The sequence below is a fragment of the Columba livia genome, chromosome 2 (genome assembly GCF_036013475.1).
Source record: "Columba livia isolate bColLiv1 breed racing homer chromosome 2, bColLiv1.pat.W.v2, whole genome shotgun sequence".
In the NCBI taxonomy this organism is placed as follows: Eukaryota; Metazoa; Chordata; class Aves; order Columbiformes; family Columbidae; genus Columba; species Columba livia.
The window spans coordinates 19,892,641-19,917,634 of record NC_088603.1 but is presented as its reverse complement, the minus strand read 5'-3'; the positions used below and the strand labels follow the sequence as shown (position 1 = coordinate 19,917,634).

The 24,994-nt window shown below is 40.4% G+C and overlaps 1 long non-coding RNA gene across 1 annotated transcript; it reads right to left on the bottom strand.

Annotated features, from left to right (window-relative positions):
• Nucleotides 1-1,295: 1,295 nt before the first annotated feature.
• On the bottom strand, nucleotides 1,296-9,605 carry LOC135578423 (uncharacterized). The gene is made up of 3 exons (XR_010469983.1): nucleotides 9,480-9,605; nucleotides 8,239-8,442; nucleotides 1,296-2,009 (listed from the first exon to the last, which is right to left on the bottom strand). It is a non-coding gene; the product is annotated as an uncharacterized LOC135578423 (long non-coding RNA).
• Between the last annotated feature and the right edge of the window lie 15,389 nt (nucleotides 9,606-24,994).

Here is a 24,994-nt window from a genome sequence, read left to right as displayed (position 1 = left end):
ACACCAAAGGGGAGCCAAGTTTCCCATGCAGGCTTCACTTCTGATTAGCAGATCCTTCCCAGTGCCACTGCAGGTGGAGTGCCTGGCTCTGTCTTTCTCTGAACCCTAAACCTAACTGTGCACTGAACCATAGACCAGGACACCCAAGGAGACCCCACAACAAAAACTCGTCTCAACCAAGTTATCCTTTTACCCCCAAAGCACCTTTCTAGCCCCTCTCCAGTTGCAGCAAGTGTCTTACTCTTTCTCTCAACCCAAGCCCTAATCCAAACTGCAGTTTGAGCCCTATCCAACCCCGCCCCCCTCAGCCCCGTGCAGGCACTGATAAGTTCTTACAGCCAAATTCCTTGTGCTGCCTACGCTTCCACTTCAAAGCCCCTATCTAGCCCCTCTACAGCTGCATCTCCAGGATCCTTCTTCCAAAACAAACCTTAGCAGTAAAACTAACTGAAAGCTGAGCCATGTCAAACCCCACTCCAAGGGCAGCTCTAGGCTCTCTCTCAGCCCTAACTCTCATGTGAAACTATATGCCGAGACCAAGACCCACAGCGAGTGCCCGCACCATGAACTCCTCCCGGCCATGTTCTCCTTGCAACACACACTTTCCTTTTGCAGCCTCTTTCACGTGTCTCCGCAACTGGAGCTCTTGGCTTTCTCTTTTTCTCACCCCTAACCATGACCACAAGGTAAGCCTTAGACCAGGACACCCCACCAGTGCCCACACAAAAAAAATGCCTTTCCAAGTTCTCTCTGAAGCTCCTTTGTGACCCCATATCAGCTGCTGCAGCAGGTTCTTCGTCCCTCAACCATAATCCTAACTGTAGCCCTAATCTTTACTGGAGGCTGCGCCTTGGACATCGTCCCCTTCCAGCACGGACACCACAAACTTCACTTGTTAGCCATATTGTCTTGGCAGCCTGCCCTTTCCTTTGGTGGCCTCTTTGGAGCCCTCCAATGCAGGCCGATTGTGTTCAGAGGGAGCTCACAGCCCAGGTATTCTATTTGTTCCTTTATGCCTTATGGACATACTTGTGCATGTGTGAGGGAGGTGTTTATTCATACAGCCTGGAATAACATAAAGGTTGTATTTCAGTCCATTAACAGTTTTTTTATAGCATGACACTGTGAGTGTATGTCAGTGGTCATGGTGCATGTACAGTGTTGGGAGATGAAAGGACTTCTGGGACAGTATTGAGCTAAGACCAAACCTCCTACAGTGTTGCCTGTAGTGCCCACAGAGAGACATCTCTGGGGCAATCTATACCCACAACTGCATTCATGCTGCGTTGCGGGTAAAACTGCTTGTTTTACTTCACAGATAACATGTAAGCAAACTAACTTAGATGCTGCGATGATGATCCAGGCACTGACAGAATACCAAAGGGCCAAATTATGACCATACCACCTCTTCTGAGGTTGCAGTGGGTAATTAGCTGGCTCTTGGAAGTCTACTCAGGATCTGTAGGTTTCAGTGCTAGTAAGAACACTTATGAAAATAGAAGAGGAGATTCATTCTCTGACTTACTGTGTGTTTTAAATCCTGACCAGCACTTCCTACTTGACTTTAAAGAAATCCACCCCACACAGGTATACAAGTGTTTGAGACTCCTTCAGTGTGTCCAGAGTTTTTTGATAACTGAAGGTAAAGCTTTTGCACTCCACAAGGACGGAACAGGGGAGCACTGTTAGGGTCAATTCACCATGCTTGCAAAATTTATTAAATCAGTGTGATCAGTTATTAAACCAGTGGATCAAGCTGATCTTTTTGCAAACACGGAATGTGCTCTGACTCCAATGAACTTGTTTTCTGTCCTTCATGGAGATGAGTGTATTGGGAAGCTCCAGTGGAGACTGAAAGGAAGATCCTCCAGGCTTCTAACAAGTTGCAAGGTAGGCTTGGGGAAAGCCTCATTTTGTTTTGTCCTGCCTGCTCCAGGCTTTTTTTCTGCCATTGGTACAAAAAATTCCACATTGTCCCACTTCTGATCCAAGATGCTCTCAGTTGGAACCTGGTGGACAGAGGAAAGAGAAGAAAAGAGAATGATCTAGCAAGACTGTGCTAATGAATGGCTGTCGTTGCTTGACTTCATCAACAGCTAGAATAAATTGAAAAAAGGGTGCGAGCTCCCTTGAATTTCCCAGGATTCACCATGACTAGCAAGCTCATTTTTTAAATCTATTTGATCTTTTTGATGCTTGCACCAGAATTTTGTTTAGTTTTATTGTTTAAACAACACTTTCAAATTTGTTACTTTATTCCAAGTATGTATGTGAATGACTTGCTTTTTGTTTCGCTGGTCATCACAAGCAACTCTACTGGTGTATTAGGGTCTCTAATTTTAAGGAAAGGGATATCATATAGTTTGTAAGTGAGGCTTTGCCTAGCTACTGGAAGGTAATATTTCCCTTTAGAATTACTTTCTGCAGCTGCAAAGAACAGAAGGCCCACAGAGTTTGCCTAGGCCAACTGCCATAGAAACTAATTTCAGCTAAGGCAGACTCATAAATTGTTCCATTACTCTATAAATTGGTTTGGGTACATGTCACTTCAAGCCAAGCTGGGTTACGTTAAATCTAGTCTGTAGTTCTAAAATACTGCTGCTTTTTTAAAGAACATGTCTTAAAGACATGACGAAAATAAATAATATCTGAAGTGAGTTAATCCACAGGAGTGTGAAACCTACATCAAATTATTTACTGTTTTATTGGAAATACATAATGACCAGACCAAATATTTTGAAGACAAAACATTTCCTTCATTTATAAAACAGAAAAGGAGAAATACAAAACTGCTACCTATAAACTATTTAAAATGCAGACTCCTTAATTGCTCTGTATTCAGAAGAACAAATACAAACTGTATGTGGGAATGATTACTGGCTACATATGTTTACAGACAGAAAGCATCACCTGCTAGTTTTCAGGTGTGCCATCAAGAGCTACCAGATTCACAGCACTTCACATTACAAAAGATTCCAAACAGTCTATGAGACAGAATTTAAAATACAAAATAAAAATTATTAAAATTTAATTATTTTACAAAGATCAATGTAACTATTTCTTAAGCATAAAAGACTCAGACATTTCATTTTAAGCTCTGCCTATTTCCTTCTGTTTCTCAAGAGGAAGTACAGTACATAACCAAAGGCCTGCAAAGAAACTATCAGCCCCAATTAGAGATGAAACATGTAACCTAAGTGATGCTTTGTTTGTTTGGTTTTTTAAGGTAAAGAAAACAGATAACCCACTCCAGTCTAAGCTTGGGAAACCAGTACAGCCAGGTGTAGTTCCATTAGTCACAATTCTAAAAGGGGCAGAAGCCAGGACAGCTCCTTTTCCCCATAAACAAGCCAATGAAAACCTCCCTGTAACCAGCACCCAGCAGCAGCACTGTCCATGTTAGTTCAGACAAAGCCAAGTCTCCCTGGACAGAGGAACACTGAAGGTCCCCTGTCCCTCTGGGGCCCTTTGCTTCCCTTTACAACTTCCCTCACTCGGGCAGCTTAACAAGCCACAACTGCCGGTTTTGCAGCTTATATAGTCTTTAAGGGCAAAGCTCTTCCTTTTCCTTTAGTGAAGGCTTTTAACCCTTTTTAGGTTTGTCATTGCTACAGCTCAAAGTTGTGAGCTGTTTGTGTGCAGCTTTCTAGAGAAACTGGGATTTTCTAGTGTCTCTCCATTGATCTGAACTCCTGTCTCATCAGATGTAGTCAGCTGGGACATGACAGAGCTGTCCCCATACACTATTGCTCCAGCTCGGGGGTTAGAAAATGCCTGGTGCAAATCTTATCTCAGTTGGTAAAAAACACTCTAAGTTCCATTTTCCTCAAGCCGTTATTTTTATTATTTGTAAAATTTCTGAAGAATTTTAGTTCCTGCTACAGCATTCAGCAGCCTTTTCAATTTGTAGCCCCAAAGTACAGCTTCCTTAGCATATGCCATTTTAGCATTTCTTGCTTACTGTGGTTAATCACAGGAACTACAATAGCTGAAGAGCTGTTAGAGAATTACAGTTGTTCCCACATGTTCTAATTTAAGACAGTTGCCACTGTTACTGAGGGTTTTGTTTTGAGAGAAGGTTATGTTTGTGCACTCTTTCAATGTCGTTATAGGACTTTCTAACATTTTCCTTCTAGAGACATTGAAAAGCTAAACTGGTGCCAATTAGGTTAGCCCGGGAAAAGTCTCAGGAAAGTAATGGAAACGTAAGATACAGAGTTTTCAAAGCTTAGTTTACCAAAAAAAAAAAATCCTTTAACTTTGGATGCTTCTGTTTTGGGCAGAAAACACCAGATACCAAGACCCTGAGCGCTGACGACAGTAATTGAATCTTGAAGCTCTAGCAGTACAGTCCTTGTGAAAATCAGGTCTCACATGTATCCATATGGTATGCAAACAAAGTAACATTTAAAACATCTGGCCCTACGTACATTTAAATAATTCACAGGGTCAGCAGTTCATTACACATCAGTTTGCTACAGACTTCCTCCATTACAGTTCTGAAATATCCAAAGGAGTAAATCCTACAATTTTCCCCTTTTTGGGGTTGTTCAGCCTGGGAGAAGGTTCCAGGGACACCTTATTGTGACCTTTCAGTACTTAAAAGGGGCCTGTAAGAAAGCTGTGGACAGACTTTTTAGCAGGGCCTGTTGCAACAGGACAAGAGGTAATGGTTTTAAACTAAAAGAGAGGAGATTCAGGTTAGATATGAGGAAGAAATTTTTTACAATGAGGGTGATGAAACACTGGCCCAGGTTGCCTGGAGAGGTCATGGGTGCCCCATCCCTGGAGACATTCAAGGCCAGGCTGGATGGGGCTCTGAGCAACCTGATCTAGTTGAAGATGCCCCTGCTCATTGCAGGGGGCTGGACTAGATGACCTTTGAAGGGCCCTTCCTACAAAACTGTTCTGTGATTCTATGCTCCAACTTGTGTCTGTTGCTGCTTGTCCTGTCACCAAGCGCCTCTGACAAGAGCCCAGTTCTGTCTTCTCTATGCTTCTCTCCCACTGGGTATTTGGAGGCAGCAATAAAACCCTCCCTTCACCTTCATTTGTCACTGCTGAACAAATGCAGATCTCTCAGCCTGTTCTCACATAGCACGTTACGCAGTCCCATAGCCGTCCTGGTGGCCTTTCCCTGGGCTTGCTTCAATATGTCAATGCCTTTCTTGTCCTGGATACCCTCAAACTGGACACAGCACCCCAGATACAGCCTCACAAGTGTGGAATGGGGGGAATAAACACTGTCCCCAAACAGATGGCTACAATTTTGCTAATACAAACCATTTATTCTGTCTCAGATGCAAGATGCAAGATCCCAGATCCTGTTTGCCCTGTTGAACTTCATGAGTTTCTGTCAGATCATTCTGCAGCCTATCCAGATCCGACTGAACAGCAGCCCTGTTGTCCCAGCATAACAGCTGCTCCCTCCAATGTCATATTGCCTACAAACCTCCTCAGAGTGCACTCCATCCCACCACGCAGGTCATGAATAAAGATATTAAACTGTATTATCTACACTATGAATCCTTGAGGGATACTACTTGTACAACCAGTCACCAGCTCTGCTTCATGTTGTTGGTTGCAACTCTTGGAGCACAGTGGTCCAGCTGATTTTCTACACGTTATCACCCACTTATAGAGTCCATACCTCACTAATTTGGCTGTAAGGAGATAATGGGAGACCGTATCAAAGGCCTTGCTAGAATCAAAGTAAACCACATTCAGTGTTTCTCCCTTCACCCTGGAGCAAGTCATCTCATCACAGAAGGCAATCAGGTTGTTGAGGCATAATTTGCCTTTGATAATTCTGTGCTGGCTGTTCCAAATCACCTTGTTATCTTTCCTGTAGGAGAATTCAGTCCATAACATTCCTGGGGAGTGCAGTTCAGCTGAGCGGCCTGGGCTTCCTCAGATTCTCCTTTGCCTTCTCCAAGATGGATGTGAGTTTGCATCCTTTCTTCTTTATGGCTTGTTTGTAATATGTTATTATTTCAATCAACAAATAAATGACAATGGCAGCTGAATATGCTATTAGAGGATTACAATCTATCAAGTTTCTCTTTTTAAAGGAAATTTTATATTCTAATGTAAAAAACTTGCAATATTTAGGTTTCAATAAATCGTGACATGGTTCTGCTAGAGAGATTTTTACCATAGGCAGCAGTCTTGTCTCAAATTCTTTTGATTTGTGTAACAAGTACATGTTTTTCAAGAAATATTCCATAAGAAAATGGAAATAAGACAAATTCACTCCCTTAAATCTATTTTCTTTACTAAAAAAACTTTTATCATGCCAATAGACATTTAAAATATTTTAATAAAATAAATGTAAATAATCAGCTTGATAAATACCAGAATAAAAAAGGAGAAAAAAAATTATAGGAAGAAAAACTTGTCCGTCTTAACTACTTTGTAACTACTACGTAAAACTCAAAGGACTTCAGAGAAAATGAAACTTGTTTCTTATGAGAACAGAAGGAAGAATGGTGTAAGAGCTGCTTAGGGACAAGACAAGGAAAGAGATTCTAATGACATCTCCAAGAAACTGTGTAAAATGCTGTAGACCTGAGTAAAGAGAAAGGTTTTTGAGTGTATGGTAATGTGTTGCAAACCTGTGATTGGGCTCATCTTTGATGTGATTAAGCAGCTGCAAGCCACAAGACCACTGCTGTTTTATGTGAGGCAGTGGTACTGCTTGAATTTAGTTTACTAAAACTCTTCCCTCTTGTACACGTTTGAAAATACATGTGTATGAGGCCTGTCTACACAATCCTTTTTGTTAATGTTTTGTAATTAAATGAGCAGTGTAACTTTTAATGTAAATAGTTATACAAGCACAGAATGACTGCAGCTGCTTATACTTAATGATTTTTCTAGCAAAGTTAGGCTATTTCCTGTTCTTGGAAGAAGTTGCTATATCATAAGAGCACCTTTTTACATGTATGACATCCTCTACCCTAAGAGATTGTAGTGCTTGGCTAATTCTGGTTTTAAAAAGCAGGTTAAACAAAACAATTGCAGCTGCTCTAGAACTGCAAAGGTGTCTCTTTGACCAAAGTTTCTTCCTTGGTAAGCGTTAGTGGAGGTGGCACTTGCTGGCGTTCAGAGGGATGATAAGATGCTGCTCAGTCTGCACATGTGGCTTGGTGTTAGTAACCAGAGTCCTGGTATGAGATCAGCTAGTAGGGATTACTAGTGTTGTTCAGTGTGACCTGTGTGCAGACAAAGCTTTGATCTTTATACGATGTCATAAAAATCTTCATAGCAGCCATCAGCAGCACATCTCCCAGGTTTGTTATCAGAGCAAACAGGCCTGAGGTTCTCTCCATTTTACTAGGGGACCACTGGCTTTCTCCAAAGCTTCCCCAGTGAAACGGAGAGAACCTAAAGCCTGTTACTTCTGATAACAAACCTGGGAGATGTCACAGAAAACTTCATAGCAGTCTTCAGCAGTACATGTACCCACAGCAAAAAAAAGAGCCATTATAGGCAGGGGCCTGATCAGTTTGTTTGTTCCAAATTGTGTTACATCACTACCAATAATTATTCGATAAGTATTGGAGGACTTTGGAAGGCAGACATGGCCGGGGCTAGGCCCAGCACTATTTCCATTGCAGATATTTTTTTTACAAGCAAATGAAGGTAAACTTCCCCCAAATTTTGGTGGTGGTAAAATATATGGTCAACTAATACGAACTGCACTTTATTTTAAACTTAAAGTGACACAATATAGGTATGTGATTTATAATAGCTTATAATTTGGTTATTAGTGTATTCTACATTGTTTTAAACTACTTTTCTTACCTGTTTTCTTTTTTGTTTTCACATGCTCAAGAATCCAGTTTGTATTTGTTTTGCATGAGAGAAAAATCCATCAGAGAGTGGATGTACAATTGACATACCACAGATGAGGGCAGGGTATTGAATTATCCATGCAAATTACTATAGGCATTTTCTAAGCACAGAACACATCCCAGCCCCAGCTAGTTCCTTTCCTCACATAAAAAACATAGTTCTTTTAAAAACAAAGAAGATACAATGATTAATACTAGGAGAGTGTCTTGTCTGTGGTTACATATAAAGCATGCTTGGTGATTAATTCATTAGTGGAGGGAAAAAGGACTTAAATCATAGGTGAACAACAGATATATGCCCAGTGCTCTGAAGTATATGGTTTTGTATGTGTGAGGTGGGTACAATTACATTGGCAGAAAATGGAAGCAAAAGAAGACATACCACAAACCACAGCTGATTTGGCTCTCAACTTTCTTACGCTGTCACCCTTTCTGCATTTGCAGATGAAGTTGCAGCCACATGTCCTCTGCAAGGCAGGCAGAAAGGGCAGCCAAGAAGCTTGCAAACTGCAGAGTAAGTTCAGCACTGCAGGAGTTTCCATACTGATACAAATGGCAGCTCTTTGATGTGAGGTACTGCACAGTCCTGCAGAAATTAAGGCAGAGTTACCATCCTACGTCAAAGAACACAATGAGGAAGCCAAGAAGATTTGCTTTGCTTTGCTTTGAAGCAAGGATGAATAAAGACTGTCTACTAATGAAATATTCATGAGTTTCAGTGTGTTTTTTCAGTTCCTTGAACAACTGTATTTTGATTTGAACTCAAGCTTAAGAGATGTCTTAAACTACTGCCCAAGGTAGGGAAAGGCTCCAGGGCATAAAGGCTGTGCTGAATACAAGGAACAGGGTACCAGTGACACTGGACCAATGCCATGCTTGCTGTTGCAGACCCTACTTTTCAGTTTAAACCCAATACACAGTGACAGAAAATTGTCAAAACAAAAATAAGTCAGATATGCTTAAATATTTGTGATGGGGATGGAAACCATTTTTATGCTGCTTACAGTTTGCAGACCACATAGTTTCTGTTCAGGTTCCTGCAGGGAAAGCAGGGGAGGAAAGAAAACCTGTGGTAGACTCTGGGGTCTTTTCTATTTCCATAGCACAGAAAACTCCAGTAAACATAACCATGTAACCTGATATTTGTGTGTCCCTTTCCCTATTATTTTGGCTGCTGAATATTGCAAAGGAAAGGCTTTAGCCATTCTTAGGCATGGCAAACAGGTCTGGTCTTCCCGCTGACTGGCAGGCAGATTCTTTTTTTCAGGATCATTATCTGACTACCAAAGAATAGCGTGAAGATGCCATTTAAAGAAAAATAAAATTATTCCTTGTCATTTATTACTTGCACAACTATGCAGACACGCACACACTAATACCCCAGCCAGAAAGAAGGAGGACTGTTGCAGAAAAGAGCTGACAAAAAGGGAAATGAAGGAGACACAAGTAAATAATACTATGAAAAGGGAGGTGGGAGGGAGGAAGCAGTGGGTGTTACTTTCCTCTTCTGCATTCTTTTTGTGACAAGAAAACAACTTCAGAGGCTTGGATGTTAGATTAGATATTTAAAAAGGAATAGCAGGGAAAGCATGAATGAGACTGGTCTTTTGAAGCAAACATTACCTTATAAATGAAATCAAATATCTTCTGGTGGGCCAGCAGGGCTGGTGAAGTGTGCCATCAAAGTGACCTACTCTGTCAGACAGCAAGCCATGCTTCCCCTTTCGCTCAGAGCAAAGAAACAATTTGTATGACTTATCACGTCACTATGTTATTAATTTGCTTTCTCATCCATTACTGGGTTATTTTCTATCAGTTACCAGGTTCCTCTTGTCTCTGTCCTTTGTCATGTTCACTGGCAGAAAGTAGTATTAGCTTGGAACAAATCTCTCAAGGAGAAAGACCTATTTCTCTAGGCATTTCAATAAGTCTGAAATATTGTTGCTTCTAGTGATCTCCAAGGAAAAGTAGGAAAAAAAACCCAAGTCTGAGTAACATATGAATGTAACAATTTAAAAATACATGTAGTCTTTTGTATATTAATTTGGTTTCTGTGAAGAAAATAATATTGGCATGTCAGAGAGCGTAAGGTATGGTGAAGGAATGGTCCAGACTGTGGTTAGCCCTAACAAGCTACAGAGAGAAATACAATCCCCTCTCTTCCATGCACGAAGAGCTACACTGGTCAGCTCTTTGTCACATCTGAGTATTGCAGACATCATCGCCCAGGCACCGTTCTCTGACAGTTTTAGAGTGTCCCAGCTGGTACCCAAAGAAATTGTATTCCAGTAAATTCTTCATGTTCTTCCAACTACCTGTCCTGGTTTTGTTAAAAAAAACAAGTTTCTCTTTTAGTGAATTTGCCTGTCAGCTAAAGCCTTCATATTAACTGCATTTTCCTGGATAACCAGATACATGTTTTGGTAAACCTAGCAATGGAATGCAAACTTATTGATAAGCACAGATGGACATCTCGCGAGAGGGGCAACGAGAAACAAGTGACCAAGAAACTGACCAACTGGGTATAACATTCCATTCACATGAATACTTCATATAAAAGTGCGAGATCATGAGGATCTCGTCCCTTTTGCCTTTTTTCCCTTCTGCTTATGGCCGACATTAGGAGAGGACCTTGCTGGTCGTCCCTGTGAACTGAGGCCTAGTGACAGACTGAATCCAGCTCCAGTGGCTGCAGAGTCCAATCCAGGACTTTGGTTGCCGGCTCTGCAGTTGCTGAGGCTTTCAAGATTGGTTTTGTATATTTCGTATTATTTTCTCTATTGTTATTAGTAGCATTAATAAAACATTTTTAATTTTTCCAACTCTCTTCTCTCTGTCCTTCTTTCCCTCCCGATCGCCTGTCCAGAGTGGGAAGGGGGAAGTGGGAGGGGCAGAAAGGGGGAAGCGGGGGGGAGAGGAGGTTAACAATACATCTGCCAGGGTTTTATTGTCACTCTGCAATCTAAACCCTCGACACTACCACACCAGTCATTAGTTAATAATAGTAGTAACACTTAAGAGTAATCACAAGTGTAGTAATATTAAAAAATGAAAAGAGAAAAAAAAAAAGTCATTACAAAAGCAGTTGGCAATTTATAGGGGAAAGTAAGCAATTTAGCTGTACTGCAGCTCAGAGATTATTCCCACAGTTAAGTGTTTTAAGAATTATACTTTGACAATTTTAGGCAGCAGTCTAAAAAAGTGGATAGATATATTAAATATAAGATTAATATAGGATATAGATTAAAACTTACAGCCATATAAATAACATGAACGTAAGGGATTAAGGTTGATGTCTGAATCAATTAAAACTCCAGTTTCTAAAAGCTCCACCGCTGTTCTGGAGAGTTTCAGAGCTGATTTCCACTGGGGTGGAAAATTTTTTGGTTTTAAAATCTCATCCTTAAAATTATCCAAAAATACGCAGACTTATTTTCCATTATTTCCAGGTGAAATTTGTCAAGGTTACAAGTAATGGTCAATCTCAAAACTCAGCCTCCAGTTTGAGGGTCTTTTCCCTTTCCCTTTCCCTTTCCCTTTCCCTTTCCCTTTCCCTTTCCCTTTCCTTTTCCCTTTCCCTTTCCCTCTCCCTTCCCCTTTCTCTTTCCCTTTCCCTTTCCCATCTCTGGTACTAAAAGTTCGGCAGCAGAAGTTGTACCCTCATTGACTTCACCTGGTCGGCTGACTGGGTTGGACATCAGTGAAGAGTTCTGGTCACACACAAAGTCCTTTCAGAAAGATTGGCTCTGCGTCTGTGTGTAGTAGTGAAGCGCTGGAACTATATTTTAACTACTTCAGTAAAGAGTCATCATGCCAACTGTACACAAAAGAGGGAACTGAGGAGAAGGAAAGTGTCAATGATATATTTATCACCAAAGCAGAAGTGCACTTGAAAAACATTCAGATAGAAAGAACTACCTGGAAAATAGCTATTCTATCATAAAACTAATTCAAGCTGGTACCTAGAGAGAAGAAAATGTGAATAATGACATCTGAGAACTGGTTCTTTTGCTCAGGACAACTCTAACTGGTGAGAATTTTGCCTGAAGAAGCATGACACCCTTTGGGTGACTTGGTATCTACTTAGGCTGGCCTTGCTAAAAACATATCTGCCTTGGAAATGAAAATGAATGGTTTAAAGGAAAGGCTGTAGCCCAATGGATGGGAGCACTGGAACCGGTATGGGGTCAGGTACGGCCAGACCTTGGGGCACAGCAGACAACCAGACCGTGGGAAACCGCTCAGTGGGAAGAGGGAAAAGACAGAGCAAGACACAGGAAGCCTTCATATCTAAAGTGAAATGAAACCACACATCTCCCACCTCTCAGGCTAGAAATGATGGGTTTGGGCATTCTTAGCTTCCTGATAGGGAGAAATTTCCAGTATTTTTGCCCTTTGCAAAATGGACATTTTGCCTCCCAGGACTTGTTTGGCTGAGAGAAACCTGAAGTTTTGGCTGCCAGGATACATTTGTCTTTTGCTAATCAGAACCTGTTTTTATTTTAGGAAAAGTTTTATAAAGTATCCCAAAGGAAGTTGCTAGTATTATTAGACATTTATATATCATATTAGCTTCTTAAAGCACAGGACAAATTACAGTTGACTTGTTAATTAACTTACTTCCAGCAGATGGAGAAACCAGACATGGAGAGTTTAAAATAAATTGGCCGTACAAGATAATGGCAGTCAGGAACATGAATCAGTATCTTCTGGCAAACAGGGCACAAGTCTTTGCCAACTGTGCCCCTGTGGCAATATGGGCTTATCTGGTATCACGTGCTCATTCTCTCCATGTTTGCCTCCTGCCAAGAGGTGCTGTGTTCTGCCTGCTAGGAGAGCCCTCATCCCCGGCACCTGGGGTGGTCTGGCCACAGCCACCGCCCTACACCGGCCCTCTTTGCTCAGTAAAGGATCCACTTTTCACACACCAAAAAACCTTAACTGTTGACTTTTCAAGGCTTAAGCTCAAGCTTCTTTCTTCATGTAACTGTCAAAAGCCTTGTAGACCTGGTCCACAGCAATTAGGTTTACTAATGCATTTTTATCCTCAACCCCTTTAGTCACTTTCTAAGAAATCATCTAGTTTATGAGGTTATTTACGTGATTAAAATCATGAATTTTTTTAGGTCTTTGAATTCCAGCCAAGGCATTTCAGGTATGATGAATGACTGTTCAATATAACAATCTTAAACAGTTTATAATCTATTACTCGGTCTTCCATCACTCTATTAAAAACTGCCAAGTCTTACGCTTTCAGGTTGGAATCAGACAATCCATTTTGTGTGTCTCTGGATGACACACAACTGTCAAAGACAGTTTAAAAAAAAACCTCCTTGGTGCACTCCCCTTCTCTGTAGAGGAGGCTCACTTCATTGACATCTGTGGATGCCAACACCAACAGTGCTGGCTACAAAAATGTCAAAAGAAAAGATACTAAAAAACCTGAGAACCATACTGGTACATAACTAGTCAGAATCCTCCTTGGCCACAACAAAATAAACTACCTTTTTCGTGTCTTATTTTAAAGAAATGGCAAAAAGTACCACAAAGACCCCATCCCCCACCACACCCACAATAATGTTATGATTTACCCATTGTGAAAGTTTTGCAAAAAGGAGTGAATGATTCAGTATTACCTGCCATAGCCACAATATATATATTGCTATTGAAACAGCAGCTTATGAAGCAGATACTCAGACACGCAATGGCACTGAGGAGTTACTCATATGCTGTTTTTCGCCTCACATTATCCTGCATGCCACTGTTTAGCATTTAAATCATACTACATCCTTTTGCTCTGTTCAAATCTGACCCCAGTTTTTAAGCGGAAAATTATATTAAGAGACTCATAATCATAATGCTCCCTTTGGTTCCATTAGCTTTGGAAGAGCTGCACTTCATGCATTATACGTGACCAAATTAAAAGGCCCAAGTTTTTGTGTGTGATTCCTGGCTGGGTATAATTATTTCTTCTTGAGTATTGCATTATACTATAATTTGCACAATGGTCCAAAAGCCTTCCAATGTGCCAGCAGAATCAAAAACTCAACCACTTTGTAGTCAAGTGCAGTGCTGCTTCTCTACTCGTTTTAGTGTGGGTAGACAATTACATAATTAGGGTGGAATTAACCCCCTCATCCCCAAATTAGGGGTTATACCGATACATAGAAAGAAACTCCACGTTTGGAACATAAACCTATTGATCTAATTTCATCAAAAATCACAAACATAATATTAAGTTACACATGAAGTAATTATTTTTAAGTATGGAACTTCAAATGTTGAAGAGGTTGTAAATACGATCTTCATACTGAGATTCATAAAGCTGTTCCCTCTGCAGTCTTTGAAAGCAGACGCCGTCTTTCCTGTGCTTCTGTACATGTAAAATGAGGTACCGTTGAATCACAGCCATCTCAGTGGACAGAAACAACTTTTATTGTGACAAAAAGTACCCTCATATAAAGCATTTCAGTAACGTCACCATTTCAGCTGTCAGCCGACATTCAGCTTGACATTTATAAGGTGACTTCAGTAGCATTTCTGTAATTTGACTAACTAATGAACCTGAATAATCAACGGATGATAGCTGAGATCAAACCCAAACATCTCAAACACATCTTCAACTTATATTTATGATCCAAATTGCTATGAAATGTTGAAGATTCTAAATAATTTTGTGGTTTGTTTGAATCTTGACAATTGACATCACAAAAGCAAAATAAAGGATAAATAAAATAAATTCATATCAAAGCATTGTAGAATTTGTGCACCTGGGCTTACCATTCGCTTCTTACAGAAAGTGGGTGTCTTGTTCTTAACACTACAGGCATTTTTTAATAACTTATAATAAAACTCAATGGTTTCTCTGCTCCCAGATTAAACTGTGCTTTCTTGAGACTGGATGAATTCAGTGAATTGCCGTTTTCAATAGAATGGTTGAAATGGAAAAGATAACTGTTATGGAACAGTACCAAAGAAAAATATAAAAAAATAAAATTTTATCCTTTTATTTGCATTGTCAAACCAATTACTTAAGCTCTCAGTTTAGGAACCTTTGATGCAATTTCAGAATTTCCCATTATATTCAGAAAACTATGCATTATTATGCTTCAATTATTCTGCATTATTACCTTTTGTCAGACACAGAATTATAAAATCATAGAATGGTTTGAGTTGGAGGAGACATTAGACATCATTCTAGTCCCGATCCCCCCCACCTTCCACTAGACCAGGTTGCTCAAAGCCCCATCCAGCCTGGCCTTGAACACTCTCTGGGATGGGACATCCACAGCTTCTCTGGGCAGCCTGTTCCAGGGCCTCACCACCCTCATGGTGAAGAATTTCTTCCTCATATCTAATCTAAATCTACCCTCTTTCAGTTTAAAGCCATTACCCCTTGTCCTGTCACTACATGCCCTTATGAAAAGTCCTTCTCCAGCTTTCTGGTAGGCCCTTTAGGTACCGGAAGGCTGCAATAAGGTCTCCCTGGAGCCTTCTCTTCTCCAGGCTGAAGAACCCCAACTCTCCTGGCTTCACAGGAGAGGTGCCCCAGGCCTCTGATCATCTTCATGGTCTCCTCTGGAGTCACTCCAACAGGTCCATGTCCTTCTTATACAGGAGGCAGGAGGCCACAGAGCTGGACACAGTATTGCAGGTGGGGTCTCACAAGAGCAGAGGGGCAGAATCACCTCCCTCGACCTGCTGGTTCTGCTTCTTTTGATGCAGCCCAGGATATGGTTGGCTTTCTGGGCTGCAAGCACACATTGTGGGGTCATGTTGAGCCCCATCAACTGACACCCCCAAGTCCTCCTCAAGGCTGTTTTCAATCAATATAGAAAACAAAGCCTCAGGGAAGCATACCATGATTTGTATTTAATATGGTTAAATATATAATTTCAATTATATTTTCTATTAATGTTGTGAGTTCATATAGTACTTACTCTGTAACTATGATTTTAAAGATTTCCTGATCTGCAAAATTAAAATATGTCACTGCAGTGATTGCTGTCACTCATTCTTTCTCTTGTTATAGCATGGCTAATGTTGTCATTACAAATAATTTCATCTGTGCTCTTGAATATGTTTATTCAGATACACCCATTTTCTTTTTTCCTTCAGAAGTGCTGGAAACTATCACTTGCTATTATAACCTTATAAAGAAATGCAGTCGCTTTTCATAATTCAAAGATAGCTCATATCTCTTCAGCACTTACCTCAAGCTCTTCTTTCTTTCTTTCTGATTTGGGAGATTGCAATTCTCTAAAAGTTTCACTTTTGCGCTTACAAGCACATAGTTTCTAAAATCTGTAGAACAGCAATGAACATGGAGATTTCCATCTCTTGAAGAGATTTTTGTCAACTCAGAAGAGTTGCCATGTTCATCTGAACTAGTCATCTGGACTCCTTTCTCAGTGCTGGAGATCCAGTCATCACATCCTAGAGCAGGACAGGTGGACCATGCCCTGATAGTGTCTGTTCCCTCTGACATTAATATAAAAGGAGGTTAGGATGACTTTTTCTGATAGAGACCACTTGCCATCCAAAGTTAAGGGAGATTAAGCCCTCGCAAAGCCCCCATCTATACAGAAGCTGTAACAGAGCCACTGGAAATTGTCAGCTTGGCCTACGTAGAAAGATCAGCCTGCTGAAGAAAAACACACGGAGAAAGATATGTTTCTGATGAGGCAATCTAGAAACAGCAACGCTGTCAGGCATCTGGCATTTGGTTCCTATTACAGGGAACAGTAAGGACAGATCAATGCTACAAGCAAGAGAAATTAATTTCCTTACAGGAAGCGAACTGGCTGTATTTTTAATTACTTCTGTTTCAAATGCTTTCATTTTATGCCTTTGAAAATATGCACTTCTTTTTTATACTTCAGTGGGTGATCATCCACCTATCTAGACTGGCAAATAGTCATCTAGTGTGTTTCTTTCAAGGAGGCAAAAAATACCCTAAAGCTCACAGTGTTTTGGTAAACTTAAACTTTAGTGAGTATTTTGGTTTACATTGTCATTCTATAGAACAGTCTATAACAGGACAGAATTTTTAGAGGATCACCCTCAACCCAATTTGCATTATTATACTGGAATGTAGCTGCTTTTCTGTATCCACTGTCATTCTTGTACCTGAGTTTGTCCCAAAGGTGTAGTACCTGCCTCAACCAACAGATATACCCAGAGAGAAAGAAGTCCTTGAGTAGAAAAGAGGCTCAGAAGTCTTCATGACTTGGAATGTTATTTATAGGACTGAGTGGGGATTTTCTGAATATACTGTTTTGCCAGGAAATGTTTATTAGTCAAAATAAGGAAAAATATTTTGCAGGAATATTTGTACCACTTTGGATGAGTATTAAATGTCTGTCCCAAACCACCTGGCCTTCTCCCAAGAAGCCAAAGCCTAATAGTCACAGGTCTCTGGTGTGATGTAGCAAACTGAAGTCCAAATCTGCACTCTGCCCACTGCTGACCAAAACCTGTGTTGGAGTCACACCTCTCTTGTGGTTGCCCTGTCATCTGGTCTAGTGGTTATTGAGGAAAGGGTCTCTTGTTCTCTCCTTTTGCAGCCTTTCCAGCACTGTAGCAACCAGGATGCAGAGCCAGTCTCTGACGAAATGAATATTTCACTTATACAAGGTGGAACTGCTCCAGTAGAAGAGAACAAAAGAATAAGTGACTGAAAGGCTGCTCATTAGTTGAATACTATACATCCTGCAACCAGAAAAATGAAGTCTTTTAATGAAAAATATAATATGCAATAAAGAAATTTTAATCTGAGCACCAAGTATATACAAACTGAGCACCAAGTATATACAGGGGAGGACGAGGATCACCAGAAGAGGGTGATTAAGTTCAGATCTACTCCAAAGACACCTGCCATTTAAGTTAGTGCAGTAATTTGCAGTGTGGTGGAGTTGGTTGGTTGGTTGGTTTGTTTGTGTGTGTTTGTTTTTGGTTTTGGTTTTGTGTGTGATTTTTGGTTGGTTGGTTGGTTTGTTTTTGTCTCTGCATGGACTGATAACAGAGGGGAACAGGATGGGGGACACACCTTTTTATGGAAGTTGTTGACTTTTGTTGACAGTGACTAAAGAAGACTTTAAAATCTTCTGTTCTTTTCTATCCTTTGAAAAGGAGGTGTCATTTAGTTGAAATGGCTTCTTCTTCCTATTGCTCCCAGGCCTGAACTCTTTTCTGCTGTCCCTTCAGTCTGTTCTTACCCCAGCTCTCCATTTCTCATTGCCCTTCACCATCTCATACTCCTCTACAAGTCACTGCTCTAGTCTTCTAAGACTCTTACCCCAGTAAATCCCCATGTCATTAGTTTAGACTGCCAGTTAAGGCTTATTTTGTCCATGCTTTCCTATTCCACTGTGCTTTTCTGGCTCATTATCTTTGTCCACTGATGGGATAGATGCCCAGGAAACTGTGTAAGCACAGGGCAAGCTTGCAGTCAACCTACAAGTTTCCCAGTAAAATACTCTCAGGTCTCAGTACTTCTCAGCCTAGAATTCCACGTATCTTTTTATTTAATGGGTATCAATGGATTTCAAATAGGACAGGATGAACTTCAAGCTCAGCCTCACCTCTTCCAGAGTGTAGATCACCATAAAGAAAGTTCAGCTTTGTCCTTGCATCCTCAGGCTAGAAAGAAGATGCTCACTTATTTTGTGGACATAGTTCTTGCGAAGTCTTGGCAATCCTGGAAGCTGTAAGACACTTGAGCATGTTAGGGAAAGTAGAATCTTCACATTTTTTAGTGTCAAAATGCAAATTTCTCTGCTGGTATAAGCAACCTGTGGTTTTATAAGAATTTACGAGACTCACAAGAAGGAAATACTGACTGACTGCATATTTTTTTCCATGCAAAATGGACAATTTCAGCCCAAGTTGCTGGAGATGTGCAAAGCTACAAGTAACTGGGGGAAAAAATCTACAATGAAAAGTATGAGCTGACCATGATAACTGCTGCCTTCTGCCCTGCCTCACAATCTTCTGCTGACTCACAGGCACAACACTTGTATCACAATGAATTAGGTATCTCTATGTTCTCACCAAACTAGGTATTTGAAATATTGTATGCCTGTTTGCTATAGACAAAACCAACATTGTACCACTGTACTAGGAACGCAGATTACTTCCTTTTCTTGACACTGGAAGTGCTGGAAGCATGCAACAGATTTATTTTCTCCTGCCAGCTCTTGTGATCATCCTTCTTTCTGCTCTAGTCACTCGAAGCTCAGGAATGATGCAAGTCCCTTTCAGTGGAGACTTCAGACTCTTGCACCAAGCCCCATCCTTCAGCATGTGATGTAGGATGCACACTTCAGACTTAGAACTGGTCATCGCAGTTTTGCATCCTGGCCACTTCATTTCATGTTTCATGGATGGGAAGCTACAGCTAACTCCATGTTCTTACAAAACATCATCTGCTGAGGCTGGGGCTAATATGGAATCTGCCTCAAAACCAAGGAGGTTCAGCAGATCCAGCAGTCCTCAGCATTGTTACCTCAGTCTCCATGAGGAGACACCTCACGTGTTGATGGTCTAAGCCAATTGCCTTCTAGACCATTTATGAGAAATGTAAACCCAGACAGGGTATGCTGGTGTTTATGCTGATGTTATGAAGCAGCATAATATATTCACTATGAAAAAAACAGAATAGCTATTAATCTATACATTTGGGGGGGTGTGGGGGTGTAGAAGTTTCCAAGATGGTTTTCATAAAAAGTTTTGACAATCTATTCTCCCAGTTTTCTGAAAAGTTTTTTCTAACTTGTTCTCATCCCTCACATCACTGCAATACCTCAATTAATCTATTTGTAAAGCCTTTAAACTGCAAGCAAAGTCTGTTTCCATGAGTATACCCCATATTATTGTTTATTGCAACCTGCATACCAAAGCCACGCAGCTAATAGAACACTGTGCTTGCTTTTAGCCTTCCTCCCATGCACAAAATTGCATGTGGAGAAGCAGCAATTTAAGGACACAATCGATTTTTGTCTACTTCTACAGAAGCCTGTACAGCTAGCCAGTAAACTGAAAGCTTTAAACTATGTTTGACTTGTTTAAATTAATCACTCCGACAGTCTTTAGGATATTTTTTTATTACAATGGAAAATCAAAATATATTGAATTACTACCAGTATGAAACACTATTTGCAGTCCATGGTCTGATAATAATTATTTAGTTAAAAAAAACCACAACAAAATAGCACACAGCAAAGGCTAAGCCAAATTTGCCCAATAGCTCAGTGGGTCTCAACTTCACACTTGCAATCAGTGGTGTTCTACCAGCAGAGAATATAGCCCATACCTTTGATTTTGCTAGCAGTTAGCTAATATAATATTCCATATGAAAGGATATCACTTACATTAATACAAATATGATGGGTAAAAAGAAAGAGAAATAGTGATGCAAGTAAGTTAACAGAAGTTAGGAAAAATATGAAGCAGAACATTTGTTCTTCAGATTTGGACAGTGATGGCTAACCACAATTATGAATAATTCCTTACAGTTTTTTATCACTTTCTGCTCCAGAAGCTAAATTAGTTTTACAACTATTAATTGAATTGTCTAACTTCACTACACATTGGGAGATAGAAAGGATTATTAACTCCACTTTACAGATAAGGAAACTGAGACAGGGAGAGGAAGCGATTAGCTGGAGGTCACACAGGGACAGATAAATCCCAGATCCCTCCATTCAATGCATTAAGTGCTCAAGATTGTTCTTTCTCCACACAAACAACCAGCAGAAATGAGACACCTTTCAAAGAGAAACAAAGCACCATTTCATCAAAGATAAAAGCTTCTGAAATTCATCCTGTGCTGGTGATCCCAAATGTTGTTCTCTTTTGTCTCTGTCACATTGTTTTAAGTGCAGATTATCCCTCCTCCCTTGCTTCCTGCACCATTAGGGCAGCGTGTGCAGCACATGCACTTGCATCTCTCGGTACAGCCAAGAGACAAACATCTGCCCTACCTATGTGCTGCACACTGCTCTATGTACAGTTAGTGGTGGCTTTCCTTAGCTAGCAGGTATAATGCATTCAATGTTAACATTCGGTCTAGATATAGAAAAAAATATCTATTTTGCTTGTGAAGTGACTACTCTTATTCACTTGTAATTATTTTTGGGGCCATTTACGTTTTGTTGGAATAAACCTATAATGTGTAAAGAACAACAGATGAATATTTGAAAAATAGCCAAAATGAATTTATTTAAAGTAAGGCTTTCTAAAAGTAAGAAAGAGAATTTGAAATGAAACTCTTTTTTTCTTCTCAATTACAGTTACAATAGCCTGCCTTAAACTCAAACCCACGTTCAGACTACAGCTGTAGGCCATTAAACACCTGTGACCTTCTGCCATGTCCTGCTGAAGATCTTTGAAAATGACTCTTTAAGGAATGGCAACTGTGTAGTCAAAAAAACAAAAACAAAACCAAAAAACAAATGGAAAACAAAACCAACCACCACCACCAAAAAAAACAAACAGCCAAACAAGTCCCCAAACCAATCCCAAAACTCTGAAATGAAGCAGCGTCCCCCTTCCAGGGGACACTGCCCCTGAATCTTCCAAGCTGGAAGAGGCATGTTCCTCCACCAGTGGTATTCCTCAGAGGGCAGGTTTGCTTGGTGTGTGATCTCATTAAAGGCCTAGGGCTGTGTAAGGGCACTGATTGTCATGTCTGCACACAGAGTAATTTTCAAACTCATCTCCAGAAATTCTTCTGATTCTTATCTCCGCCTGTTGAGTACCAGCACAGAGGCTTGGTCTGCTTCAGCTCCATTTTAGATGCCAAAAAGAACTGAATGTTCTGCCACAAAATCAAGGCTACAACTGCATCTATATTAGTGTTGTGTTTTGAGTCAATGCAAATCCCGACAGTCCTCATTTACTGAATGTTGGTGCGGTCTGCAGCACAGGATTTATATTAACTGGGTTTCCTTTCAGAGAAATCTAACCTGATGGCTGTGCTCCATATGGCAACCAATGGCACTTCAGTCCCTAATGGGAACACACAAGCCTGTGACAGTGTTTGCTGCTTCAGGGTATGTCTACATTGCTGCTTGCCAGTACAGATCACAAACGTGCATTTGGAGCACATCTCCTGCCTGTCCCACTCTCTGGTTCATTCTGCAGAGGGGTCTCAGAGAGCCTAAACCAGATTCCTTGTAGGTGAAACTAAACTGGAAAATGTACTCCAAGGGTTCCTCCTAATGTGCTCCAGCTACTAATGGACATTCAGTACGTAAGACCAAGACCAGATGAGATCTGACTTGAAGTAAACCCTCTGAAAACATATAATGTAGTCCTCAGCACCAGCTACTTCACTCTGCAAACCTGCTTTTCTCACAGTCCACTACTTGTGAACTTAAATGCAGCCTCAGGTAGATTCAGACCACGTGTGATGATGATGATTGTGGTGGTTCAGGGCACCAAATTAAAACCGCTGCAAAGTAAAACCACTGAACTGCACATAATGTAGCTCTACAGGCCTCGGTACTGGTTACTTCATTAACAGAGCCTTTTATTGCACCAAATTACTTGCTAATGTGGACATAGCAGAGTGCTCTTTGCCATTAGACAGTGGCCTCTGATGCTTAGTCACGCTAACCAGAGGGCAGATATTTTAGCCCTTTTTAAAAAATACATGCAGTTTTATCACATTTTTTCCACCTGAACACTTACATTCATCTCTCTGTTGCTTTAACTCCGTGGCATTGCTGACAGTGAGGCTGCAAGTAGGGAAAGGTGAGAGATGTGCCACCATGGAGGCTCTGAAGAGGGCTGAGAAGGGTTGTTGGTTTTTATAGCTCTGCTTGGTTAAGACTTAAATTTCATCATATGGCTTATACTGATGGTTTATTTAAATCCTGCAAATGCAGTTTTATTTTATTAATGTGCTCAATATCCGATTAAATTTTGTGTATTTTTTTTTGTCTCTATGTATCACCTAGCATTAAAAGTAGATTCACTGGAATATAAATAAATACATAAGTGAACTCAAATCCACCATAATTCTGCTGGTCTGATTCTGATTTCATGCTAGCATTAATCAGTACTAAAACAAGTGAAAAAAAATCAGAGCCAGATACTTCCAGAGTTTGTACTAGTGCACTCAATAGATGGTATCAGAACGTAGGCCGCTAACAGCACAGCAGCTTCTGCCGTTGCAGATTATAAATACTAAAGTAAAGAGGAAATCATGATAAAGCCTCAAATTAGTCTGATGCAAAGCCCAAGACAAATCCTCCAACGTCCTTGTCAAAAGGGAACACGAAAGATTTGACCAAATGTTATTGGTCAGAATTTAAAAAGTGGAAATGAAGGTTTCCCCATAACTCTGTCTTGTGCCTTGTGATTTCAGTCTGCAACAGAATTAATGTACAATAAAAAATAAATTGTGGCAGAACTACAGACAGAGATCAAGGCTGCTTTAGATTAAGTTCTCTGTATGCATCATGGATCTGTACCATCTGTTTTGTATTGAAAAAGACTAATATTTTAAGGCACATTTATTACAATATGTTAAGAATCTTAAGAGCTCACGTAGTTCTTTAAAATATATACTGAAATTAAAGACAAAGTCCTATAGGGGAAACTGAGGGTCCTCAGCATCTTTCGAGAGACATTAAACAATTTCATTATAGCACTGTAAATTAAAAACAGGCCTAATATACAGGATTCTTGCCTCACCCAGTAAAAATAATCAACATTACTTATACTGCACTACTCACATATGTTACACTCATATCCAGTAAGTTACAAAGAATAAACTTCTGTCATAATATTCACGGATAGATTTCTGTTATACAACTATATGGAGAAGTTTATAAAAACAAAGAATTTGTTTCTTTCTTGTCATGGATGGACCTACTGCGTTTTCATATACTAGACTTCAGATAAACTGGATTTAAAATACATACAGCTTTTTATTTATGCACCATATATGGAATTCATGCACTTTTTTGTTGGGGTTGTATAACTTTTCTCCTATTATTCAGAGTTCACAATGTCCTTGCATCGTATGCCTCAGTGAATTCATTATTTTTTGTTTTTGCTAGCAAAAAAAATAATTTATGATCAACCACATGTTATCATTGAGCACTACAGTTACACTTTATGCAATTTAGGCTACTCACCCATGCTAGGTCAACTCTCCATTGTCTGTTTAAATGAGTTATCCAACATCATGATAGATGTAAAAGGCCCCTAATGGGATCTGTGAGTTTTTAATAGTGCTTAGAAACTAGAGTTACAAAGACCACTTCTCTGCAGACTTCCTTCTCTCTGGCTCTGAGTATCAGTGCAGCAGCAATGCCAATGCCACGCTGGGCTGCACTAGCCACAGCATTGCCAGCTGGCAGACAGGAGCATCTCCTCTGTTTGACACGTCCAGTTTTGGCAACCTCAGCACAAGAAAGACATGGGCATTCTGAACCGAGGCCCACAGACCGTCACCAGGACGCTTAAGGGACCAGAAACATAACTTAGGAGAAGCTGAGGTAGCTGGGTTTGCTTAGCCTGGAGAAGAGATGGTAAGTGGGAAGCTAGCTGCTGCTTTGAACTACCTGGTCTTACAGAAAGGATGAAGCCAGACTGTTCTCAGAGATGCCCAGGGAAAGGGCAAGAGACAACAGTCAGGTTGCAATAAAGGAAATTCTGAGTGGACACAGAAGAATATTCCTCTGAGAGGGTATTTAAAGACAGGGACAGGCTGCCCAGAAAGGGTAGGAATTTATCCTTGAAGATACTCAGAATTCAGCTGGACTGCAACTTGAAAGTTTATCTTGCTTTGAGCAAGGAGCTGGATTTGATATCTCCAGAAGTCCTTTCCAACTAAATTCTAAGCCTATGTGCATGGGTTGCTACTCCTGCCACTGTAATACTTCTCATATCTAGCTTTTCTGCATCTAGACACTAAATCTGTCATCTAGATCCTCATAATCTTGCATCGTGATTAATTAAAAACTGCTGTTTTCAAGCCATCTGTTATACATATTCCCCCCTCAATTGAGTATATATTATACAAAATGCAGTGGTTATGATATTCCCTGACCACAACTCTGACATTACTGCCTTTTTGTGTCTCGTCACAGCATTTCTTATCTCCCCCAACAGCACCGCGGATT